The 20,546-nt window shown below is 34.5% G+C and overlaps 2 protein-coding genes across 3 annotated transcripts in view; one reads left to right on the top strand and one right to left on the bottom strand.

Annotated features, from left to right (window-relative positions):
- LOC115889664 (zinc transporter ZIP11) overlaps nt 1-20,546 on the bottom strand; it is a 250,276-nt gene that overhangs the window by 32,815 nt on the left and 196,915 nt on the right. The gene's annotated exons all lie outside the window — the stretch shown is intronic.
- Nucleotides 10,818-20,546, top strand: part of LOC115889663 (excitatory amino acid transporter 3-like) — a 62,538-nt gene continuing 52,809 nt past the window's right edge. Inside the window, exon 1 of the mRNA XM_030909721.1 lies at nt 10,818-10,903. The gene's annotated coding sequence lies outside the window, so the exon portion shown is untranslated. The remainder of the gene's footprint in view (nt 10,904-20,546) is intronic.

The following is a 20,546-nucleotide window of genomic DNA, read 5'->3' as shown; positions in this document are numbered from 1 at the left end:
TTTAAAGTTGTCCAACGAGAGGATACGTGAGAGCAACAGTTATTTATTTTAATCAGTCATTTTAATTCGTGGAAAATTTGTAATTTTTTTAAAAATTGTAGATTTTCGAAAATATTCATTTTTAAATACTCTTTATGTTCTATAATTAGATTAATTCGAATTTACTATATAAATATTTTCATTTTCATGTTATCTATATTCAGTGTGGAATACCCCAGTATATCCCATTACGATCGTATTAGATCTATTCTATTTATACACTTTTAAAGAAAACTACTTATGGTATATAATTTTTAAGATCAAACAAAGGCATGAAAATACAATAGGACTGACAAAAAAACGGCGGCGGCGCGGCGTCGAAAGTGGCTTGGAAATGAAGATCGCTGAAATATAATATGTAAAATTATTTGGGGAATGTCCTCGATCGTCATTTCCTATTCAAGACCACTGCAAGCATTTTTTTTTCGATCATACGATATACTTTCCACCTCATTTTCCAATATACAATAACTAGCTAATCCAACTTCGTATCGCCTAACGTGAAGTAAGATTTTTTTGCGATAATTAATTTTTATTTTTCACAGAATGATCTGGAACGCTTGAAACCAATAGATTTGGCAGTTGTCATTTGTTCCCTATATTTTTAATTGTGTAAATTAAAGTTTTCAATACATTTTTGTTTGTCCGAATATTTATTTGTTATAGGGCTCGTACGTTCCTTATCATCGGTGCCATACCGTCAGTGAAAAGTATTAACATGCTAACTCCATTTTTGACTTTAATTAAATAATACGTTTAATACACAATTTTTACTTTAAATCTTTAACGAAATAATGAGTTTTATTGTTTCCCAACAAATATTATTGTTATTACTTTATATCATATTAATGCATCTTTTCTCTCCTCTAAAGTGAGGAATAATTGAGTTAGAAGTTTATCACATTTCACCGACGATATATCCTTCTATATATAGAGGGCGTACATTGATGTTTACTAAACGTTTTAAAGAGGGTAGAGAATATTCATTTTAAATACAAACTTCTTTCACTATCAGTTCATATTTCTTTACTTACTTACTCGAATATATACACTGGATACATAATCTTTTTCAATTATTTTACTTTAGTATATTTATTTATTCTGCTATTCGGGACAGAGACGAATCCAAAAAATCAGAGATTACTTCTTCTTGAGTTATATGGTGTAACTAACTGAACTGTGTTTTATATTTTTATATTATTAGTTAGAGTTGGGGATTGGAACCTTTAGTGTTACAACAGCAAACATACACATATAAGACTAATTCACCGCAATACACCAAACACTTTACTTTTAAACAATGGACGCATGTTTCGCTAACTACGTGGCTACTACTATGTTACTAAAACTTAAAGTTTAAAAAGTCTTTTAGCAACACTTTTTTAAAGTTTAAAACTTTAAAAAAGTGATGCTTACTCCAATGCTTAAAAGTAAAATGTTTTGGTGTATTGTGGTGAATTAGTGTTTTATTTAAAATACTAATTCACTACATAATTTATTTACCATTTTTTGTGCTTTTTAAGTTATCTACTCGGTTATCTACTAATGACCATCATTTTATTTCCCATTTGTATGATATCGCACCATGGGAAACCCGCTATTCCTCTGTGAATGGTTTAGTCCCGCGCTTGCAATACCGCAGATCGGTAGAAAGGCGGCGTGAAAAAATGCGTGGGACATTCAATGAGGAAGAACGCTTCCCGTGGAAGTCAAATTTAACCGCAACATCCTTCTGCCGCGCCGCCCGGTGCCATTTTGCCTCTTTCATTTTGATAACAGGTCGAAAACGATAACGGAACTACAAGCGAACAATAATGTGATTCCCGAAAAAATCCTGTAATCAGTTACGTAATTTCCATGTTATCATTGAATATACAGGATCGCTGATATGTATGGAAACGGTCGATTATTAGGTAAAATATAAGAGGTACCGCAAAAACTTAAATATAAAGTTATAGGGTTTTTAAATATATATTAGCGGGTAATAAATTTAAGTATACAGGATCGATCATAAAATCGTGGCACATCAAAGTTTCATTTTTTTTAAACGGAACCCCCTGTATATTATTGCATATTTCGGTTCTTCCTTTAATTCTAAGCAAAAATCTAGCTATATATTATACAATCAGTCGGCAGTCCGATCAGTCTCACGTCGCATTTAATAGGTCACACATTATAGTACGCACGGGTTTTGTTGCTTGGAATTTGCATATCGTATAACAAATTAGTGATAGTTATTAACATGCATTTGTCATTTTTTATGGACAAATTTTAGGATATATTGATTTCTTTAAAGCAGTTTCTGAAAAAATGGAAATTAGGGCATTTATTTGCTATATTTGAAGGTAAGCGACATTTACCTAATCTGTTTAGGTAATGAATGCGTGACTATAGATAGAATAAGAATATAGGTACCGATTTTTTTATGCAAATAATTACACAAACTTTAGAATTTCCAGTCGTCGTATTAAAAAAATCAAAATGTGACCAAAGCATATAATTTTAATAATTTGTTTATTGCTTTTTATAATTTAAATAATTGCTTTACTTTGATTAATCGTGATGTAACATTTTTTTGTAATTTGTAGAGTGATGAACCACCCCAAAAAATACCAAGGAGTGAAGAAGCAGAAATAACCAAATAACTACCTACTATCGAGGAAAATAATATCACTTTACTGACTAGGAAAACCTAAATTTATCAGAAAATCCTCGTAACCTCGTAATATGCCTGTATATGCCTGTATATGATGTATAGATTTCTCTTAGATCAAAATAAATTTTAGTTGAGTCAATGGTATTCGCTATTGGTTTAAGAAAAGTGTCTCTTTAATCAAGAAATGTTCCTTTTCAATCAAGAATTTTTGCATGAATCAAAGAGACTATTGTTCTTGTAGCAAGAACTTCTTTGCATATTAATTTTGGGTCAAGAGTAAAATACTTTGGACAGATGGATTCTTCTATTCTCTAAAGTAATTTTTTAAAGCTTATGAAAAGAAATTAGTTAATGCTTTGGGTAAAGAAACGTCGTTCTTGGCCCTATTGAAAAGCGCCAATCTTTTGGATCAAAGTCAAATTCATTTCGACTGAGAGATCCTTTTTTTCAGTGTACAACTTTCTTTCTTTCTTTCTTTCTTTCTTTCTTTTGATGTGTTCGGTTAGGTTAGGTTAAGTAACTGTGTTACTTAATAATATTTGGAAACTGTGATACTTAATAATATTTGACATTAGTTTTCAAGTTAGCATTTGAAAAGTTAGTTTCGTGAAAACTAATGTCAAATATTAAGTATTACAGTTTCTTTCCGCAGAATGGCATCGTTAAATATAATCCAAACACATCGAAATAAATTCGTAAGTCGATACAAAGAGAAAATAATAAGTCGAATTGTTTAAGTGATGTCAATTTTTAAGTATGCCGCAAACGTAATTTCATATATTATTTATAAGGACGCAAATCCACCACATTTTTCTAACTTTTTGAGTGGTTTAATTAATAATAGGAGTCCCCATTACTTTTTTTCTGCGAAAATCTTGCAAACAGTTTGGTTCATTTCTTTCATCTGTTGTCATGGAATTTTGACGACTGTAATTCGTCCGACTGGGAAATCGGAACATTTCTTTTGTCGGACGAAGTTACCAAGGTTTTTCAAATACTACAAGTAGGTCTGAAAAGCAATAAGTTCAACGTCACGCTCAGACTCACAAACAAAAGACACTTTATGTTGTAGTGCTTTTTTCTCAATAAAAAGGGGCCGTCCTCTGCCGGGAAAACACTGCGACCTGTGAGTGTTTGTCCCCTTCCTATATCTGCACCCATTCTCCTATCCCTGTACCCTGCGCTAACTTATGCATGGCAGGTCCTTGATAGGATGGGATCATAGTTCTTCTGGTTCTAGCCTGGCTTTCCCAAATAAAAAGTGTCGCTTGCGATCCAGATCCTCGAAGTGACATATTATGTGCTCCGCTGTTTCAGGATCTTTATCGCAGAGTCTGCAGCAAAGACTTCCTTGATACAGGTTGAGCTTGTTCAGGTAACAGTTGACAGCCATGTGTCCTATCAAGAGCTCTGTTGTAATCCGCACTTTATTCCTGCTAATCACTAGCAGTTCTTTTGTGGTTTTAGAGCTAGGTCCTGGGATAAAGACCTTGCTTTGCCTGTGCCCTTGTCTGTTTCTCCAGTGGATATTCTGCTTTTCCCTGATCCAGAGTTTTAGTGCACTACGGGCCATACATTTAGGTATTCCCAGTACTGGCTCTGGATCAAGATAGGATGCCGATGACCCTTGCCTAGCTTGCTCATCGGTTTTTTCGTTGCCTTGGATGCCGCTGTGGCTTGGCATCCAGAATAATTGAATTCTGTTCCCTGGTGCCATAGCTCCTAGTTCACATTTTCCGAGGAGTCTCGATAATTTTAGGCTCATAAGCGCCCCACAAGCCGCCTGACTGTGTGGGCATATATTGATGAGCTTACCTGAATAAGCTCTTCTATATTGTTTTCTCTTCCACATTGTAGAATGGCGAATATTTCTACCTGGATTACGGTTAAGTACTGAGGAAAAGTTTACGAGACGATGAAAAGGATAAGCTTACCCTTGGTCTTTCCCCAAATACTCCAGCTCCTGTTCCTTCAGCGGTCCTTGACCCGTCTGTATACCAGGTAATATCTGTCCACATTCCTCAATTCATTTTGTTCACCTCGAATGGTTTGTGGTAGTGATAAAAGGTCATTTGGTCCGATCTCGCAGTGTTGTGGTGCTTGAACAACACATAGCCACTACCTTGTGATTATTATTATTGATTCACTTCTGTACGTATGTTTTTTAATGTTCCTTAAGTAATAATATTTAGAGAATGTTTTGTCTCTCCAAGATGGTCTCTTTCTCTTGCTTTGATTCGTCCAGTCGTATTTTTTGAGAAAATCAATATTTTGATTTTGTATAAAATTTTTCCCGTGTGGAAAAAATCATAATCTGCTGAAGAGAGACGTTAGCATAATAAGAGTGAGACCCAAGCAAGCAAAGACCAGCATTATTGTTGCGGTCGTAAAATAAAGCTCGCGAGAAAATACCGTCGACGACGACGAGGTCTTCAATAGAACGTGCAACAATGCTCAATTATCAAATTTCCGTAAATACGACGGTTCTGGGAAACATTTAACTTACATATATTAAAAGTACAGTTGCACAAACTGACTCGCGTTGCGTCGCTGTCACCCGAGGATCTCATAGACGTACCGAAGAATTTCAGTAAGAAGGGTATATTTAGATCTGTTTAAAATATGCTAAGGAATTGGGAAAAGCTAATTAGATAAATTTATATGAACTGCTAATTAAAAGCGAGAAAAATAGTTCTATTTTTGACCATTAAATGAAATATTACCAAATACCTCAGAAGTTAAATAAAATTAATTTGCTATTTGACAATGAAAGAGCAGATCCGTTTAATTTTAATTCGTTGATATGAATACCAGGACATGTTGGCCTAGAGGGAAACGACTTCCTCGCCAAAACACATGCACGTCATTCTTGGGTCCAGAACCGACACTTAATGTTCCAAATATGTGAATATATTATCCTCTGTGGATATATTGGCAAACTCATTCAAACGCAAAAGCGAAGAAATATTAAAAGCCGGAAAAAGGTATTAAAAAATTAAAGTTTTCATCAGACAGATATTCTCTTTCTTTAAAGTTTCATTTGCATTAAAGTACTTAAAATACTATTTATTTAAGGATTTTCTATGTAGAAAGTGCCTCTAGTAAAAATCTATTAAAGTTAAGACTTGCAAGGCCCTTGCAGCAAGACCAAGAATGGACCCTGCATTGAACCCTTGCTCATTGCTAAGACTGTCGCTTGATCCACGGGAGAACTACTCTGATATCCATTGCAGAGAACTGAACATATTCTTCTTGTTTTCGTTATTACAACAATCAGTTGCCAATAAAATAGCTTTGAAGTTAAAGTTGGTAATTTTTACATCCCACGCGACGTTTATTTACTGAAGAATACTATAAAAAGATACAGTTGCTCATAATATTTGATTGTATTGACTTGCACTTAGCAAAATATTCATGTTATACAGGGTCCGGCAATAGTGAGTCGGGCATCTGTAACTCCAAAAATAAAAATCTTGGGAATTTTGTTTAAGTGCAAACCTAAAATCTGTACCAGGGTGTATTTCAGGAAAATATTTTAACTTCTATAGGGTGGCTCAAAAGTGTGAGTGGATCAGGATTTTTTTTAATGGAACACCCTGTATATTATTGAATTTTTGGCTTCCTTTCTGATCACTTTATATAATCCTAAGATATAAGGAAATCTATTTCGATATTTTCAGAGATATTAATAAATAAATAATAAATATATATTTTTCAGCCTTTCTTAAAAAAAACTAAAAAAATACAAGAACTGTTCTGAAATCAAAACTATATTAGGTATTTACTTTAGATGGTCTGTAATTCTTTTGCTATAAATATGGCAATCGTAAATCATACAGGATGTTCAAAATTCTACGCCAAATTTTCTAAAATATAAATTACTTTTCTTTGTTTTGTTTTTTTAATGGAACACCCTGTATGATATTTTTTCAGTAGATGGAGAACTAGAAAATGGACATTTTTGTATTTAAAGTATTTCAGATTTTTAATGGTTTTATAGATATTCGCGGTTTTATATTTCACATGTCATTTTCCACACTAAATTTTTATCAAAGCCACCCAATGATTTTTCTCTCGTATTTTACCGTTGAATTAGCCATATGAAATAATACTGAGTGTATCTGCGAAACGATTAAAAATTTTGAAATGCTTTAAATAAAAAAAATGTTCACTTTTTAACTCTCTAACTCTTAATTATTTTACAGTTTAGAAAGTTTGGTGTAGTATTTTGAGCACCCTGTATAATTCAAGATTACGATATGTATAGCAAAGTTAAGTATAGATCATGCCAAATAAATACCTATTAGGTATATTTTTGATTTCAGGACAGTTCTTGTATTTGTAATACTATTTTAAAGAATATTTTTTATTTATTTATTAACATCTCTGAAATTATCGAAATATATTTGCTCATATCTTAGGGTTATGTAAAGTGATCTCAAATATTATATAGCTGAAAAAGAAGCTGAAATATTATAAATAGAATATTCTATATTAATGTAGAATGTAGAAATTTAGGAGAGGAGTTAATCACCGCGACCTTACAGATCTATTGTGTGTCCCCCTTTCTTGAGTTATAACGAGTTATAACTCATCATACAGTTTCAGGGCTTTAACAAAAGCCAGTATCTGAGACGGCTCCACAGAGGCCAGCTCTCAGTCCTCAACATCATTTGCTTTTCCATTGCCGTACCTAAGTTCATGGCACGAATGGTCGTCGTCTCGGCGCACTCAGTGATAAGGTGTTTCCCCACAGAATCTGCATTCGCCGTTGTTTCTCAGCTTCAGTCTAATGAGGTGTTCGTTGAGGAGACGGTGTCCTGTTAGAAACCCCGTAACAATCCGAAGATTGTTTTTACTTGAATCAAGGAAAACCTTTGATTTTCCGCGATCGTAAGTTCTGAGGAACTTTTCCGAGTGTCTTAGACCGTTGGAGGACACCCATTCCAGGTTACGGATGGAGTCTTCCAGATTCTTCAGTTCCGCTTTCAGTTGGTTCCCGCTTGGAAAACAGAACGGTTCTGGTCCAGTTAGTGGAGTGTTCGCTCCTTTTCTAGCTAGATCATTTGCTTTTCCATTGCCTTCTATCCCTTGGTGAGAAGGCACCCAGAGTAGGAGGACTATGCAATAATATATAGGGTGTTAAAAAAATCATTTCAATCCACTCACACTTTTTTGAGCCACCCTTTAGAAGTTAAAATATTTTCCTGAAATACATCCTCGTACATACTTTAGTACACTATTGCCAGGACCCTGTATGAGGTATGACCTCGTAGACAGTTAGAGTTGACCTCAGCAGACACTTGGAAGAGAATAAAAAATCCTGTAATTACTGAACAAAATTTCAAAATTTAACAAATAAATTTTGTACGAATTAAAATAGATACTTAGAAGACAATATTCCCAACAGTTTTAAAGCTAGAAAAGTCGGCCGAACGCCAATGGAACGTAAAGTTTGAAATGCGTTTGAGCAGCGAATAACTGTGTGAAAATATGCAACAGGAAATAGACGTCGCCGTGTCATTTGCATAAGGGTATTGTTCTCTTCGGTGGTGACATAATGTTAAGGAATTAGTGGTGTGTGATTTTTGAACGCCGATGACCCTTACTTACCGCTAATTCCATGTGAATGCCGACTAAGGAATTGAATGCATTTATCGTGAGGCTCTATTATTATTGTCATGCATTTTTTTACCAATGAGTATTCTAATAAATTTAAACTTTGGTATTCTCCTTATTATTATTTTTTAATACCCAGACATTGTATTAACAGACAGTAAATATATACAGGGTGAGTCTTAAATAAGTGCAAATATTTTCATGGCTGCTGGATCTCCTCAAAAGAAACACATTTTCTCTTTACCGTTTTTCAAATAAATCTAAAATAACCCAGATATTTTACTTTGAAAATTCCAAAAAAAAGTTTTTTTGCTAAAAACCTCATAATCGTTTTTCTGGGGTCGAAATATACTACCCCTAAAAATATTTGCACTTATTTAAGACTCACCCTGTACATTCTCTTATTTTAAGTTTAGTTATTGATTTATCAAACTGATTTCTCAAATATTTTGCTTATAAGTATCCTGTAACTTTTATTTCAGATACTTTTAATGAGGTATTTTGTACAGGGTGGGTCAAATTCGACGCCTTTAAAGGGAAACACCCTGTTCTATAGGAGATAGACGAAAACCGCACATCGATATTTGTTACCCTTTATGAGTTACGAGGTGTTTTTCAAAAATGTGCATTTTTAACAAATCGCTGTAACTTTTTTGCTATAGATAATTTTGTATTTTTATGAAAACATTTCCAAAGCACCTGTTTACGTAGAATTTAATAGTTGAAGTATAATTTTTTAAAAATTAATAATTTAAGAGTTATCAACAGAAAAATTGATTTTTTATTTGGGACACCCTGTATATTTTTAAATAAATGAAAAGAACTTAAAATTACCTTTCCAAAAATATAGCACACTTGATATTTTGTTATACTCCCCCAGATTTTTACCTTTGCGGAAAAATAAAGGGTTTATTTTTAAATTGTCCGTATAATCTAGACAAGAATTAGAGGTAGTTAGCGGTTATGCGAGGGTTTCTTTCATCCACACTGAGTTAATGAATTCCGCGAGAAATGTTCCAAAACGATCCCGTCTGTCCATAACAGAAGACGGTCGACATGTCGAACACCTGTAGCAAAATCTCAGGTCTTGGTTTGGTATTAATTTTTATTGTTATTGCTGCTGCTCACAGCTAGAATTTTTTGCATTGCAGCCGGCGCAGTTCAAAGCCTAGTTATTCAAAGTGGGCGAATTTTTAAAAAATCTATATCTCGAAGAGGAATCGAGTAAAATATCAAGTATGCTATATTTTTGGAATGGTAATTTTAAATCCTTTTCAGTGAATTAAAAATATATAGGGTGTCCCATATAAAACAAACAAATTTTCGGTTGATAATTCTTAAATTATTAATTTAAAAAAAAAATATACTTAAACTATTAAATTCTACGCAAAAATATGCTTTAGAAATGTTTTCGTAAAAATACAAAATATATACAAAAAAATTACAGCGATTTGTTAAGAATGCACATTTTTGAAAAACACTCCGAAACGGTAACAGATATCGATGTGCGGTTTTCACCATCATGTTTTTGATAAAAATTGAGCTCCAGACACCGATATTAGTTTTCGTCTATCTCCTATAGAAAAGGGTGTTTCCCTTTAAAAGCGTCCAATTTGACCCACCCTGTACATCTTTGTGGAAGAGTATTTAAATCATTATTAAAATTCAGGACAATATGGTTCGGTTCGTTGGAATTGAGATCATGGGCATTTCTGGCGTGCTATATCCCTTCCTGAATTTCAGGGTTAGTGCGACACTGTTCATTTTATTTAATAAAAACTATTTAGAAATTAGGGTTTGTTTTACATAACCCATCTCTCCTCAAATGTCCCTCAAGTTCTAACACAACGTAGATTCTTTATTTTTAGGTTAAATTTGTTTTTTAAAGAATATGCCAAATTTAAAGATTGAAGTGGCAATGAATAAAGTTCTTACTTTGAAGTTTGAAGCTTCTACCAAAAATGTCATCGTTGCTTCATTATAATAATTCATTAAATCAGACTATTTGCAACTCTCCTCAGCTTTGTAGGCTTAATAAGTCTACAAAGATTGGAGACATAATATGTCTCCAATCATTTCTTAACTACGTTTTTTTAAAAAACATATCCAGATACTACTCAGATACACTTTACAATTACTTACTCATCAGATTATCAAATAGCTGATAAGAAGAATATATAAATTTTATTAAGTTAGATAACTACTCGCGCCATCTATTAGACTCTGGGCATACTGTACCAAACGAATCAAATAGATTTATTTTTATCGGTTTGGTCATAAAACCATAAGATTGTTCATAGTTCACTGTGTCAAGTGAATATTTATAAATAATAGAAAAACGCAAAACAATTCGAGGTCATCTGTCATCATTAAATTAAAAAATCCTGGAGATCCCCAATATCTCTACGATGCAACGAGAAAAATAATGGAAAACGTTACATAGTATACATTAAATATATAAAAATGTATTTTTATATGCATATAGGTTTAAATCAGTTGTTTGCCGCTGTTTGTTAAACGTGTTATGTGTACGTTCATTTGCTTCTTCCGATTTTGCGATTATTCAATATAAACCGAAAATACTTTAAGGTAAGTTACGTAATGATTTATTGCACTAAACCAGGTTCTGAATAAAGAAAAATCAGGAGGACTCAGAAATATCAGAATTCCCGAATACTAGCTAAATAAAAATAAATTAAAATGTTTTAAGTTAACGTCTCCATTGTGCTGCTAACGCTTCGTCCTACGTGGGAGACAAAAGTGCGCGATTCGGGCGGTGCGAGCGACGCGTATTTATCAAACAAAGTTTTCTTAGGAAGCTGTCCTAGGTAGGAGATGCGCGTGATGTCGTGCGACTGAAGCGGCATCGGAGGCGATTGAAATATGTCGCGCACATCGCGCTCATCGCCCTCTGTTGTCGCACGCTCGCTTTTGTCGCCCACGTAGGACGAAGAGTAAGATTAATCTGAACGGTGCCTACTTTGTTTGCGCAGAATCTGAACGGCGGTCCTCGACCATATTATCACCATATTATTGTCAATAGCCTACCGACTTAGCGAGTATCTAAATCGACCCTTACTCACGAGATATCCAGACTCATACGGCCTTGAACCGGAGCCGGCGTGAATGAGCAGTGTCTATCGATATATTTTACACTCTTGCCATGGAACAAAAGCACCTAGCCTAACTTAACAAAAGTACGACCGAGTTTCTAGACAGTCACCCGTCCATCTAACTTTGGTGATCTACCGGAAACCAGTGTTTCGACGTAGTTGGGCCGTAGCCCCAATATCTAAACAATATAAGCTAAAGACTATATAAAATCTGATAAGATAGTAAAATGTACAATATACATAAAAGTATCAAACTTATATTAAAAATATCAAAGAATTAGAGTGCCTTGCTTTAATCGTTTAATCAAGGAATATCATTTTTAAATGGTTATCACGATACTAACATTTAATGGACTTTGATTCTGAAAAACACCCGAAACACGATATAGATGTTCAATATGGATATTGAACATCTACATGTAGAATGTAGAATGAGTAAGAGGGGGGGCTAATCACTGCGACCTTAAAGATGAATTTTGCCCCCTTCCTTGAGTCATAGAGGGGACATGGTATTTCCCATCCTCCTCTGACAACAGTTCTTCCTCCGAGGGTACACACCCTTCCACGGTTGAAGTTTGGCCCTTCGTGCCGCTCTTTACAGTCGAGGAGCTTGCCTCCGGCTGAGGAACTTGTGAGGTGGGGGATGGAGGATCTGTCTCCATTTTCTCCACCTCTTTAACTTGGTTTCTCCTTAGACCTGATACCGGTGTTGTCCCGTATCTATAATAGAGGATATGTCCCTCTTTCTCTATTGCCTCCTTGGATTTGAGTTCAATTCCTATTGTGAGGACCTGACCATGACCCTCCTCCCTCGAGTTGAGGACTTGATGTCCTTACATTGAAGTTCTGACCTTAGATAAGGCTCAGCACTCAGCAGGTAGGTGCTGTCTTTCCTCTTGCTCCTCGGCAGAAAGACCGTTATGGCCGCCCCATTAGGGATGTTTTCTCCCTTCACTGTAACCAGTTCCCGCCCTTGTCAATTTTTAAGCTTAGGTGTGCGATTTACACCAACCAATTCGCCGATTCTTGAGATAAACAATCTATGAGGATCATGCCCACCCGAAAGTGTATCCCCGCAAAACGCAGCTGACCCACATTTTGTAGATCGTTGTGTTGCGATCCGATCGCCACTAATTCGTCCAGTATAGCCTCTTCTAGAGACGTTTGCTGGTCGGTGGTCAGAGCAACCTCTGGGAAATCCTTTGGCAGCACCGCCATTTTCACTTGTCCAGCAATAGCTGGTGATACGTTCCTGTTTGACTCCCGGTGTTGGACGGCGTTCCATCCTGGCTTTTTTCTCTCCTTGCCGGAGAAGAGGTGACAGGTTCTCGCTCCCTCTCTTGCCCTTTGATGGAGATGAGTCAGGTTGTTTCTTAGTTTCTTTACTCTGCCCTTTTCGGAGGAGTGTTTTCGCTTTTGCTTCCCAAGTCTTTCGTGGAGCAGTCGGAGGCATTTGCATGGTTCTGCTCCGCTAAGACCTACTCTCAGAGGATCGTCTAGCCCGCCTGGTTAACCCAGGCCGGGTAGACAAAAGGGTAGCTTATGTCGCTTATCGGGTTTAGAGGTAGGCCCCCGACCCCTGCTGGAGAAGGTGGTAGTGAGTGTGCCACTTGTGGAGGATGATCCCAAGCAAGTGTCAGCGCCCCTCCTGTTCATCTACATGGGTTGACACCTAATGTTCTTCAAACTTAAAATATAAAAATTAATATTGTATTGAATAATCGGCAAAAAATCTACAGTAAAAATGGATTCTTAATAATTATTAACTGGTTAAGAATGTTGAAACAGGAGTTAAGTCATAATATTTAAATACTAATAAATACGACTAACAATATAAGTTATGTTCAAGCTATTTTTTGCCCATAAAAAAAATTAAAGTGTATGTCATAAATACTTGCAGTAAATCATCATTTTCTAATTATCTTTTTATCCATATACGTGTATTAATGTTTTAAAATATTTGGTTCTAATGAATAAGGGTATAATTAATAGTGATCTAGGCAACTAAAGTATGTTTTGGAGGTTTGAAATACTCGGAGTAAGATCAGAGACTAAGGTCTCTTAAGATCAGAGAATCTCAGCTATTGTTCACAATTTTATTATTATTAATGTAAGATGCTAAATAACTTAATAAATTAATATATTTTCTTTCAAAAATATTGTATTTTATATCAAGTATTTCTAATACGTTTTTCAAAAGTATTTTGTAACTGATATCTCAAATACTTTGCTTAGAAGTATCTTGTAATTTGTATTTCAGATACTTTTTATGAGGTATCTTGTACATATTTAGGGGAAAGTATTTAAATAATTATCGTCGTGTAAAATATGGAATAGTTTTTTTGGGACAATTCTTCGCATATTGCTGTATTTAGGGTTCAGAAACTACTGCGAGTATTTAGGGTTCAGAAACGAATAATCAGCAAAATTGCTGGTTTGAGTAGAACGTCTACCTGTCGCCTTTTTTTTTAAATTTCGTATGTTGACTGTGCCATCTTTATACCGTCAGAAATAATTTTTAAAAATTTTCTCAAAATAAGCAGTTTCATGATTATTCAATTCGACGCCGCGGCCGCAGTGACCTGATATATCCGATACATTCTATAATAGCAGTGAAAAGTAATATGTATTATGTTGGTGTGAAATTGTACAATGGCTTACCTCTTACAATTAGGCAAATATCCGGACCAAAGATATTTAAAATCAAATTGAGGAATTTTCTGGTTGACAAAGTTTTCTATAGTCTGGAGGAATGCTTATAGTAGAGGAATTTAACGTAAGAATTTCTTTTATATATTATGTATTTTTAATATGAATATTGGTTGTAAAAACTTAAACTTAAAAGTATTAGTTATTATATGTAGTGTTTTCTTAGATCTATATATGTAAACATGTCTTAAGGATTTAATAAATTATTTAAGCTTGAGAAGAGATTTTCAGGGAAGAGGAATGCAAGTATGTTGGCAGAGTACTGCTGGTTCTTGGGACGAGAGTTATACCCTATACCTCAGGGTTTAAATAGCAAGCAAACACCAAATAAAGTTAGAGATCTTTATATTTATTGTCTTTTTACAGCTAAAATAATTCTTTTCACTTCCCCAAACTAAATTCATGCCCAGAAAATTATTATCGAAAAGTGATAAAAATAGCATAAAAATAGAGAGGGAGGTTCTCCCGAAAACGGCCAATGTTAGAACAAAACTGGAGCTATATTTGGATTCAGGACGTCATTTCACATAAAAACTAGCAAGAGTGGTGCCAGGCCCCGAAATTTTTTTTCCTAACCAGTGTTATTGTTTGATTATGGATGAAACATATTTATTTGAAATTGGAACGTTCATATTACAAAACAATTTTTTATGTATGTAAATGCTAATCGAGGAGAGTGTGCCCTGTACTAACATCGATAATATTTGATGATCGATTCCAGTCGAATGTAGAGGAATTTCGTACTGGATTTGGTCGACGAGCGAGAGAACGGACAACGCGAATGTCACTCTAACTGTCCGCCGCCGCAACTGCTTCTGGGAAGCCGCGACCACATTCCGCGAGTTCCGACGCAACGGAGAGAAAACGGTGGAGACGAGACCTTAAATCGGTCCGAGCACAACTGGAAAGAGCTTATTTGAACCGATGATGATATTATTCTCACTTAGTTAATCGCTATTGTTATTACATGGGTATATCTGTGAAATTTAATATCTCATTGAATTAATATATGGTTCCATTTCAAAATTGTATTATTTTTTACTTATAATAATTATCCTATGGGCAAGATCTATTAAACGATTCCACAAATTCCTGTATCGCAAAACATGTGGCGAAATTTGTGGCGAAAAATAGGAGGCTAGTTCTATTACAGTTGGAAGCTTTGGTATAACGGCAAAAAACAACAGCAAAATAAAACAGTAATTCATCACAATACACCAAAACGCTTTGGTTTTGCACTGGAGTGATAGTTTTAGTCATCTGCTGATGATGCTAACATAGCGAAACGCGCTTCCAGTGCAAAAGTAAAGTGTTTTGGTGTATTGTGGTGAATTAGTGATTTATTGTGCTGATGCTTTTCTAATTAATCACGAGGATATGCAAGATCAAGACTTCCTTGGTCTTGATCTTGCAGGGTCCAGTTGGTCTCGCTGCAAGAGTCTTGCATTTCTTTAATAGATTTTTATTAAATGCACTTTCTACACAGAAAATCTTTATAGTTATTAATGATACAAATTCGATACGAACATCATAATGAAACGCGTGTAATGTTAAGCCACTCGGCTAACGCCTCGCTTAGTTACACAAGTTTCATTAAAAAGTTCGTATCGAACGTGTATCATTCAAAATTTAATCTACGACGCGACACGAGGGACGATCCAATGAGATTTGATTTAATTTAAAATATCAGAGATATCCTCATAAAAATTAAAATTCAAAATTATCAGGTGCCCATATTAGTCGACGCCGTGGTAACCGTGCTTGTTGATTGTTTCCATTTTGACTTTGACAACTCTTGAATTGATGTTCAATTTTGTGTTAAACGTTCAGTTTTAGCAAAAAGCAAAAAATAATATTAATATGGATGATTCTGATTCTGAAAGTGTCCCTTCGGATATTGAAGGCATTGCGCAAAACGTTGTCGATTCCCTACTTCCCGAAAAATCAAGACAAACGTACGAGCAAGCCTATGTAAAACTTGAAGATTGGTGTAAAGGGAAAGGAATCAAAAATAGTAGTAACGAAAAGGTTCTCCTGGCATATTTTGAACATCTATCGTCTGGAATTAATTTAACCAATTGTACTGATATTATAATTAATGTTTACAATAAATAAACGTATTTAGGTACCTTTTTTTGCTTGTTTTTTATTTTAAAATTTGCGTGTTATTATGAATTCATAATAGCACTAGTGCTATTATGAAAGCCATAATGACATCCAAAAGACAATGTTAAATGTGTCATAATGACATTGTCGTAGATTAAGTAAATTATATTTTTAGTAATTTAATGCAAATAAAACTTAAAAAACGAACGTGAAAAAATTCAAGACCGCGTGTCTTGTTTTGGTTTTTCGGATATCAGATACTTGGCCTTGCAGATCTAACGCAAGCCTTCCTCTTGGTCTTGATTTTTGTGCAAGACCAAAACCAAGACCAGTTTTGTTTATAACTATTTCTTGTCCAATTAAATATAAATAAATTTATTGCTCAGGCATTTGTAGATGTTAATAATGTATGGCTACCGCTTCCTTGACTTTTCAATCAACATCTCATAACAAATTTCAGTAAAAAACAACACAGTATTTCATATACAGACATTTTAAGCCTTTTGGTATTAGTTTATTAGGTAACTGTCATTAGGTACTAATTGTGAATATGAATATTTTATGTAATATCACATCAAAGGATTTAATCCACTTATCCTTGCTAAAAAACTAATGTATTCTCGAAATCGTTTCATCGAAGGAGAATCCTAAAAGCTCGACAGTCAAAGCATTACATCCTGATGATCATTTTTTGAATGCTAGAAAAGAAACATTTTAGTGTCTACATTATTCCAAAAACTATCACCAAAAAAGTATCGATATTTCCACACATCCCTAGTTCACTTCTTATCATTGTCGAAAGGAACCCAACAACAACAAGCATCGACAATGGCCAACCGTTCGGATTTTTCCACCACACGGACCACCAAACACGGTGCTGCTCCGATCGGCATAGACGACGAGAAAGAACGCCACCAGAAAAACGCGTCCCGTATCCCAAAGAAAACCGACAATCCAATTACAATTCAAAAATTATAACGGAAATAATCGTATTTAAGATGAAACGTGCAGGAATGCCGAGAGATCGGCCATGGAGAGAGAACGACGTCGCTCGATGATGGCGACGATGCCGTTACTTGCTCCACGAAATTCAGTAAGTATTTCGACAACTACTGCTATGATCTGTGAGAAAATATCGACGTGATAAACTAGCTTTGATAGATTATATTATTGTAACCTCTCCCTTTTATCAAATTATATATGAAAAAATATTTCCTTTAGGGTTGCTGCTCTAGAATGCTCGAGAAATTTATCTTTAGCCGAGACGCCGAGATTTCCTGAGATAATTACTTAAGTATAAGTAAAGAAGTATACAGGAGGGGTTCCACTAAGCGAATAAAACCACGTCAAGAGACTCGTAAGTCGTTATATCAACAGCAGTTGGAGTCTCCAAAATAAAGAACTTTGTGAAGATTTTTGATCGGTCCTGTCGCTAGGCGACCTAAAGAGATGGCAACTTTCTGTATTGCCTTCGTTATGTGAGTATTCTAAGTGAGCTTTTGATCAAAACCCAAGATACACTGTTTCTTTGGGAAATGAAACCTTTGTTTCTCCTAGCACAGGTGGTTTTAGGCCTCTTGATACTATCTTTCTTGTAAAGTTGACAATTTGTGTTTTCTGAGCATTGACTGTCAGTCTCTCTTGTTTACACCACTTGTGTACTTTGTTTAGGACTGACTTTTTCCTGATATCATCCCAGTAAACTTACCCCTGACCACAATTACAAAATCGTCTGCATATCCTAGACAATAAAAATCTTGTGTGGACAGTGGTTAAGGAGTCATCTACCAAGATTATCTAAAGTAAAGGAGATAACCTATATACTCCTCCCTGTGGACAACCTCCACCCACTTCTGCCCTGATGGTAGCTTGCCCCACAATGGAAGTTAGTATCCTGTTTTCTAAGGCGGCCTTTATCCATCTGCATACCACTGCAAGTGTACATTTTCTACTATTGCATTTACTAATGAGCCGGTAGGGTGCAGCATTATTGAATACTCCCACAATATCTAAAAAAGCAGCCATTACCTCTTTGCCCTTGATCGACTTTGATATAAGTAGTTATACTTATATCAAATGTTTGTTGTTAAACAGTTGGTATGCGTATTGGCGATTGCTTAGAGGTGTAACTCTTAGCACTTCGTCTCTTAAGTACCTATCCAAGAGTCTCTCTAGCGTTTTCAGTGGGAAGTAGAACAGGCTTATCCGTCTATATGACTTTGGTGTTAGGTCCGATACATTTCCAATCTTAGAAAGGGATATTTAACTTTAACATTTTGTTATGTTTCCAGTATGATTTCCCATGCTAGGATAGCTTTGAAAATATTACATATATAAGGTATTAATTCCTCAATTCCCCATCTGTAATAGTAAGATAGTAAGGATATATACCGGCTGTACCTGGAGACTTGTACGGCTGGAATTTATTTATTGCCCATCTAATTTTACGTGGTCTTGCGACTTCTGTGGCAATTTTTTAATCTAAAGACCTTGGTATGACCAGCCTTGGATCTAGGTTAGTTTGTCTGGTAGAGTCACTCAGAATTAATGAGGCCGGAAAGTAAACTTTTATCATTTCTTCAAGGACTTTCCTTTTTAGTTCCTTTTGCCAGGACTTCGTCGTTTCTCAGGACGAAAAAAAAAAAGATTTTGAACTGTTAACGTCAAAGCCCACTTGATCATAAAATACACTAGATTTGTATAAAAAATTCACTAAAAACAATTAATACATATTTCAAGATACTAGTAAAATAGGTAAAGCAATTTTTGTAATATTCTCAGGAAGCAAATCCTTAAATAAATTCACATAAATTTATAATAAAACTAAAAAATATATGCATATAAAAATCACGCTCCAGTCTGACAGATTTATATCGTCTTAACAGCTACCTACGTAGCTAAAGAATTTTTCAAATAGTTGGTTTGCAAATGAAGCTCCCATTTGCATTTATAAAACAACATTGTTGCAAGATTACTCCAATAACGTATTTAATGTTTTGTGCGTATACTAATGTGTTAAGTTTATACACTTGTACTAAAAAGTGTTTCTCTCTAGGCAGTAAACTGGACTAGTTGGTATTACACAGAGGCGTCTCTCAAAAAATAAAACTTATAAATATATTTAAACATAATTGAAAATTATTATGCAACATTGGAAAAATTAATTTGAGATGTCTTGTTAATAATAAATACAAGTTTTTGAAATAACTTGGCAAAATATACCCATAGTGCTGTTATAATATATGTATTACGTAGAATAGCATTATTTTCTTTCATAGCATAAGGTTGTTCCAAATAATTTTACCTATATATCAACTTGTTTAAAAATACTGTAGACTGTTACAGTATGAAATTTATAAAATATCATATTACAAAATATTATTTAGCACTATTACTATGTATTGCGGTAATAAATGGATAGTTTTTCAAAAAAAAACAAAGAAGTAACAAATTTTTGTCTGACAAAATGCACTGAAATTTTACATATTATATCCAATACCAATTAAACTTTTAGTTACGTAATCTAGTTTAAATTCATTGTTGTCAACCATGGACATACCCGACACCGGGCTGACTAACTGGAATTTAAATTTCGCGCTGGGGATTCAGGTGGTAGCTCTGTAATAAAAAATGTCAAGTCGCCACATTTATTTATTTATTTCCTGACATTTTCTTTCGTTTTGACACTTTAGTTTTGTATTACGGGTTTTTGGTTTAAATGAATTGTATTGTGATACTTGAGCTTAAAACTTCTGACTAGCAGACCTTGCAGTCGAACATTGTTCTTTTTAGAACCTCTTTAAGTGCGAAGTGTACAAAAACAAGATAGATAGAAACTTAGTTGCAATCATCGCAACTTTATTAGAATATTTTGAACGGGAAAGCGGTAGTAATGACCCTTTATGTCTCTTAAGTGCTGTTGAGAAGGTGAGTTTTGTTGAGATAAATAATAATTAAATATATTTATAATTAATTTAATTTTGTTTCCTAAAATATAGTCGAAGGTACTAAAAATAAGCCGAATATTTCAAATCCCAATGCTAATAATGAGGAATCATTGCTTAGAACTGATAAGAAAAATAATTTGGTTTTGGTTAGTACATTAAGATTTGTGAGTACAGCAGATTAACTTTATTTTTTCTGCATTTATTAAATATTTAGTTAGAGTGCCTAACTATGGATTGTAGTTATACAGGTATGTATTTTATTCCGCCGGTTTTACGTAATTGCTGGTAACAAAATTTTAAAATTTTTTATTTGCATATTTTTATTTTTTGTTTTCGTATGTCCTCCATGAATTTTCT

Source organism: Sitophilus oryzae, unplaced genomic scaffold (genome assembly GCF_002938485.1).
Source record: "Sitophilus oryzae breed Bouriz unplaced genomic scaffold, Soryzae_2.0 scaffold_818_pilon_pilon, whole genome shotgun sequence".
NCBI classification, from domain to species: Eukaryota; Metazoa; Arthropoda; class Insecta; order Coleoptera; family Curculionidae; genus Sitophilus; species Sitophilus oryzae.
This window is presented reverse-complemented; position numbering and strand designations above follow the sequence as displayed.